Below are 6,764 nucleotides of genomic sequence, written 5' to 3' on the forward strand. Positions count from 1 at the left end.
CAAACCTAACAAACCCGGGCTTGTGATGCTTCAGCATTTAGGAGGCTTCTCAACTGATGTGGAGAAAAAGCTGCGCAAACAGCAGACTACCAATAGGAAGCGTTTGGAGGAATTGTTCGAAAGAGGGAGGTGTCTGTACCCAGAGGAGGAGGCGGTGGATAAGAGGAGGGCAGTATCTTGGACACGCTTGGCATGGATACTGAGCCACGCCCACCCACCGCCGTGCCACGCCCACCCACCGCCGTGCCACGCCCACCCACCGTGGTGCCCCGCCCCGGAGTCAGGACATCCGACAAAAACAGAGGGAACGCGCTCGGCCGGCCACCCGGAGTCCACACGCGGGTGGAGGGGGTCAACGTTGGGATGAAAGGGAGGGGGGGGGGGCTGGGAAAGAGGAGACCGAGACAACTTTGAACCCGGATCCCTGTCCTCGTCCCCGCCACCCGTTCCCATGCTTAACCACCGTATCGCCCCGTCAGCGTGTGGTTACATGAAAACCGCAAAAACAACTGCTTCCACTGGGTGTTTTTCATGTTTAATGTTGTTGTTACTTCTCATATTGCTCGTCTGGTAGGGACTCTTTACCGTGGGGGAACAGTTACATCGTCGCAACAAAACTCGGGTCCATTTCCAAGCCCGAGGTGTCATGCGGAGTTACCAAAAACAGCGGTTTCAATGGCGCCGAGAGCCCGCTCCCAACGGGATAAATAGTCACGAACAACACGGGAGTTACTGCACAAAACACCCCGTCCTTGGCTCCACGTGTCGGCGCGCTCACGCAGGGGTGCGCCGTCACAAAGCACCGCCAAGAGCACCACGCACCGATCCGACGCAGGGGTCACTCGCGGGACGTTCACGGTCGGCCGCATCCGAGTCGAGACAGACGGTGCCAGGTAGGCGCACCTGGCGCACGTGTCACGTTGCTAAAACTCTTTGAACGCAAACACAGGAACAGGTTATAATCGTGAGAGGGGCAGACGTGACCGAGAATGCGCTGCCGACATTAGTGACGCACCGCGGGGTCCAAGTCAGGGAGTTTATTATCGTAACTCGCACAATTCGCGGTCACAGACGCGCAGGTCACAAAGCACAAACAAGTTACAGCGAGGCGAACACGGCGGATGTACCTGCAGGACACCCGCGTCCCCGCACACGGACGAGCGCAGGCAGACCGAGGGTCCGTGTGTACCGGAGTCCAGGGCGCGGAATGGCCGCCCCGAGCCCAGGGCTCGGGAGGCTACGTCGAATCCCGCGTCTCTTCGACCGGGTACAAGTTTTTTTTGGCGAAGAAAGGAGACGAGGAAAGACGTGGACGGCAACGCCCGCCGCCGCCCCGGAGAGCCTGGCAGGGTCCGGTCCGAGCGTGACCCGAGGGTCCGGAGAGAGGAGCGCAGAGGGAGGTCGACGTCGCCGAGCCGCGGGAAGAAGAGCGAAGCATACGCAAAATGCCACCGACGAAGAAGAGCGCAACGACACTGTTTTGACTCTCTCTAGACATGTGGACGTCCCCTCCCTCCCCACGCCGCCCCTCTCCCCTCCAATTTCTTCCACTCCGCAGCCCCTCCCCTGCTCGCCGTTCGGCGGCGCCCCCGGGGCCCCGTGCATCCACCCATCGCCGTGCGTGATGATTCAGCACGGCGCGACACGGCGGGCGTGCGCATTCAGCAGAAAACAAAAGCGCGGTCCGAGGCCCCGCGCGCTCCGAGTCCCCGCGCGGTTCGCGTACTCACCCGGGCTCGGCGCCGGGGCGGCGGCTCGTCCTCGATCCCGCGGTGTCCGCTACCTGGGCCGCTACGGAAAACGCGGAGGGCGCATCAAAGGTGCGCCTTGGCGAAGCGCGCGCGTGCGAATGTCAGACGTCATATGATGTTTGGTCATATGATTTCATTCATGAAATCGGGTGACGTAAGCGCGAAGGGCCCAAACCGAGGGAGTGGAAACGGGAGGGGAAAAGACGACGAACCCCTCGTAGGTGCCTTTTTCCATTCCGGGTCATAGGAAGGAGAGGTGCGGGGTTGATGCACCACCTGCAGGATGTAGTGGACATTACACGTCATGAAGAATGGACGACTTGTGGACAACAAGCATTACAAACTGTCAATATTGACATGGCCCTGGAAGGCACCGATGTCCACCAAATGATGAAATTGAAAAATCTACAAGCCTAAAATTGCATAATTTGGACCATATTGGACAAAATAGACTGTGCGAGGGAGGAGGCCTTCGCTCTGCAGGGAAATCATACATAGGCTCCTCAAATTAAATCAAAAGGGGTGGAGATGCATTGAATAAAGGACGACATGTTGGAGGAGGGTTCGTTTAAGGAGGATGCATTTGAAGAGGCCGTTTTAAAGGAGGATGCATTGGAGGAGGCTGCAATGAAGGAGGCTGTGTTAAAGGAGGCTGCGATAGAGGAAGATTCATTGGATGAGGATGTGTTAAAGGAGGATGCGTTAGAGGATGATTCATTGGAGGAGGATGTGTTAAAGGAGGATGCATTAGAGGATGATTCATTGGAGGAGGATGTGTTAACGGAGGCTGCGTTAGAGGATGATTCATTGGAGGAGTCTGTGTTAAAGGAGGGTGCGTTAGAGGATGATTCATTGGATGAGAGGGTGTGTTAAAGGAGGATGCGTTAGAGGATGATTCATTGGAGGAGGATGTGTTAAAGGAGGCTGCGTTAGAGGACAATTCATTGGAGGAGGATTTGTGTTAAAGGAGGCTGCATTAGAGGCTGATTCATTGGATGAGGATGTGTTAAAGGAGGGTGCGTTAGAGGATGATTCATTGGATGAGAGGATGTGTTAAAGGAGGATGCGTTAGAGGATGATTCATTGGAGGAGGATGTGTTAAAGGAGGCTGCGTTAGAGGATGATTCATTGGAGGAGGATGTGTTAAAGGATGATTCATTGGATGAGGATGTGTTAAAGGAGGCTGTGTTCGAGGATGATTCATTGGATGAGGATGTGTTAAAGGAGGATGCGTTAGAGGATGATTCATTCGATGAGAGGTGTGTTAAAGGAGGGTGCGTTAGAGGATGATTCATTGGAGGAGGATGTGTTAAAGGAGGTTGCGATAGAGGATGATTCATTGGATGAGGTTGTATTAAAGGAGGCTGCATTAGAGGCTGAATCGTTGGAGGAGGATGTGTTAAAGGAGGCTGCATTTGAGGTTGAATCATTGGAGGGGGCTGTGTTAAAGGAGGCTGCGTTAGAGGATGATTCATTGGAGGATGTGTTAAAGGAGGCTGCGTTGGAGGATGATTTATTGGAGGAGGCTGTGTTAAAGGAGGCTGCGTTAGAAGACGATTCATTGGATAAGGATGTATTAAAGGAGGCTGCATTAGAGGATGATTCATTGGAGGAGGATGTGTTAAAGGAGGCTGCATTAGAGGATGATTCATTGGATGAGGATGTGTTAAAGGAGGCTGCGTTAGAGGATGATTCATTGGAGGAGGATGTGTTGAAGGAGGCTGCATTAGAGGATGATTCATTGGATGAGGATGTGTTAAAGGAGGCTGCATTACAGGATGAATCATCGGAGGAGGATGTGTTAAAGGGGGCTGCGTTAGAGGCTGATTCATTGGAGGAGGATGTGTTAACGGAGGCTGCATTAGAAGATGATTCATTGGAGGAGGATGTGTTAAAGGAGGCTGCGTGAGAGGATGATTCATTGGAGGAGGATGTATTAAAGGAGGATGCGTTAGAGGATGATTCATTGGAGGAGGGTGTGTTAAAGGAGGCTGCGTTAGAGGATGATTCATTGGAGGAGGTTGTGTTAAAGGAGGCTGTGTTCGACTATGACTCATTGGATGAGGACGTGTTAAAGGAGGCTGCGTTAGAGGATGATTCATTGGAAGAGGATGTGTTAAAGGAGGCTGCATTAGAGGATGATTCATTGGAGGAGGATGTGTTAAAGGAGGCTGCGTTGGAGGATGATTCATTGGAGGAGGATGTGTTAACGGAGGCTGCGTTAGAGGATGATTCATTGGAGGAGGTTGTGTTAAAGGAGGCTGCGTTAGAGGATGATTCATTGGAGGAGGATGTGTTAAAGGAGGCTGTGTTAGAGGATGATTCATTGGAGGAGGATGTGTTAAAAGAGGCTGCGTTGGAGTATGATTCATTGCAGGAGGATGTGTTAACAGAGGCTGCAATAGAGGATGATTCATTGGAGGAGGATGTGTTGAAGGAGGCTGCGTTAGAGGATGATTCATTGGAAGAGGATGTGTTAAAGGAGGCTGCATTAGAGGATGATTCATTGGAGGAGGATGTGTTAAAGGAGGCTGCGTTGGAGGATGATTCATTGGAGGAGGATGTGTTAACGGAGGCTGCGTTAGAGGATGATTCATTGGAGGAGGTTGTGTTAAAGGAGGCTGCGTTAGAGGATGATTCATTGGAGGAGGATGTGTTAAAGGAGGCTGTGTTAGAGGATGATTCATTGGAGGAGGATGTGTTGAAGGAGGCTTCGTTAGAGGATTATTCATTGGATGAGGATGTATTGGAAGAGGCTGCTTTGAAGGAGGCTGCATTAGAGGAGGCTGCATTAGAGGAGGCTGCGTTAGAGGAGGATGCCTTAGAGGGGGATGGCTTAGAGGAGGCTGCGTTAGAGGCTGATTCATTGGAGGCAGATGTGTTAAAGGAGGCTGCGTTTGAGGATGATTCATTGGAGGAGGATGTGTTAAAGGAGGTTGCATTAGAGGATGATTCATTGGAGGAGGATGTGTTAAAGGAGGCTGCGTTAGAGGATTATTCATTGGATGAGGATGTGTTGGAAGAGGATGCTTTGAAGGAGGCTGCGTTCGAGAAGGCTGCATTAGAGGAGACTGCGTTAGAGGAGACTACGTTCGAGGAGACGGTGTTAGAGGAGACTGCATTGGAGGAGACTGCGTTAGAGGAGACTGCGTTAGAGGAGACTGCGTTAGAGGAGCCTGCGTTAGAGGGGGATGCGTTAGAGGAGGATGCATTAGAGGAGGATGCATTAGAGGAGGATGCGTTAGAGGAGGCTGCGTTAGCAGAGGATGCGTTAGAGGAGGATGCATTAGAGGAGGATGCGTTAAAGGAGGATGCATTGGAGGAGGATGCGTTGGAGGAGGATGCATTAGAGGAGGATGCATTAGAGGAGGATGCATTAGAGGAGGAAGCGTAGGAGGAGAATGCATTGGAGGAGAATGCATTGGAGGAGGTTGGGATGAAGGAGGATGCGACAAATGAGGTTGCATTTGAGGAGAATGCATTGGAGGAGGTTGCAATGAAGGAGGATGTGACAAATGAGGATGCATTGGAGGAGAATGCATTGGAGGAGGTTGCGATGACGGGGGATGCAGTGAAGGAGGATGCGTCAAATGAGGATGCGTTGTAGGAGAATGCATTGGAGGACGATGCTTTGGAGGAGTTGGCGATGAAGGAGGATGCGATGAAGGAGGATGCTATGAAGGAGGGTATGCTGAAGGAGGTTGCTACGAAGGAGGGTGCGATGAAGGAGGATATTCTGAGGGAGGATGCGATGAAGGGGGATGCGATGAAGGAGGATATGTTGAAGGAGGATTGCCAAAGAAGGATTTGTTGAAGGAGGATATGTAGAAGGAGTATTCGTTGAAGGAGGATATGTTGATGGATGATGCATTGATGGAGGATGCGGTGGAGGACGATGCTTTGGAGGAGTTTGCGATGAAGGAGGATGTGTTGAAGGAAGAAGCATTGAAGGAGGATGTGTTAAATGAGGATGTGGGGAGGAGGGAGGAGGATGCTGATGGAAGAGAAGGAGTTGAAGGACGATGTGTTGAAGGTGGATGCAATGAAGGAGAATGCCATAAACGAGGATGCGATAAATGAGGATGTGATAGAGGAGGTTGACTTTGGGGGTGGTGGGTTTTAGTAGGATGCTGGTAGAGGTATGTGTATCGAAGGAGTATGTGTTTAAGAAGGATGTGATGAAGGATGATTCGTTGAAGGACGTGATGAAGGATGATAAAACTCAAAAACAATAGTCTTCTATCCTTTGATCAGTGAACCAATTCATTGACCAAATATGTAAATTCTGTTCAAATTTGAAGTCAATCAGATTAAAATTGACGACTTTATGTGACCTTGACCTTTTGATCTTTGACATAACAAAAACTCAACGCTTCTAGCTTGTGACTAGCTCTACCAAGTCATTAAGTTTCGTGAAGATCAGTGTAGAATTGTGACCTGCAGGTGTGGGTGTCTCTCCACCTTTATCAAAATATTACAGACAACACTTGATAGACAAAGGATTATTTATTTCATACATACGGAGAGAAATGTTTGTCCTCAGGCAAGCAGATCTCTAAGTTCTATTCAAGACAGCATTTTAATTTATACTGAAACTGTCTACGAGAAAGGAAGGCAAAAGCAAAGTGAAATATAAGATAAGAACAGAAGTGCTGATTGATGTAAGAGCCCTTGGCTCCACATTTTTGGCACAAGGTCAAACTATAGATAAAACACGTTTTTGGCAGCTCAGCACAGGGAAGCAGTTCTGCATAGAAACTTAGAAATGGCTCTCAGCCAACTCTATACAAACAGGCATATTTCCTTTTGGCTTGGCTCAACTATATCACATAATGCATTTACCCAACATGCTTTTCGGCCATGGCTGTCTCTGATTGGGCCAGAGATGACAATTATTCATTTTTGCACCGACACAGGCGATTGACATACAAACGGACAAACAGACAGACAGAATGGAAAATCACTCATAGAGTGACACTTGGCAAATCAGAACAAAGTAGAATTGGCACTCAG

The 6,764-nt window shown here is 50.1% G+C and overlaps 1 protein-coding gene across 4 annotated transcripts in view; it reads right to left on the reverse strand.

The window, feature by feature from the left end:
- The window catches only part of LOC137423368 (transcription factor MafK), a 94,400-nt gene extending 92,476 nt beyond the window's left edge, over positions 1–1,924 (reverse strand). The window contains exon 1 of one of the 4 annotated variants that reach the window (XM_068110439.2): positions 1,731–1,924. The gene's annotated coding sequence lies outside the window, so the exon portion shown is untranslated. Of the gene's footprint in view, positions 1–5; positions 1,529–1,730 lie in introns of those variants that run through there. The other 3 variants (XM_068110438.2, XM_068110437.2, XM_068110442.2) reach the window with 3 other exon arrangements.
- Between the last annotated feature and the right edge of the window lie 4,840 nt (positions 1,925–6,764).

The sequence above is a fragment of the Myxine glutinosa genome, chromosome 3 (genome assembly GCF_964187855.1).
Source record: "Myxine glutinosa chromosome 3, kmMyxGlut1.1, whole genome shotgun sequence".
Classification (NCBI taxonomy): Eukaryota; Metazoa; Chordata; class Myxini; order Myxiniformes; family Myxinidae; genus Myxine; species Myxine glutinosa.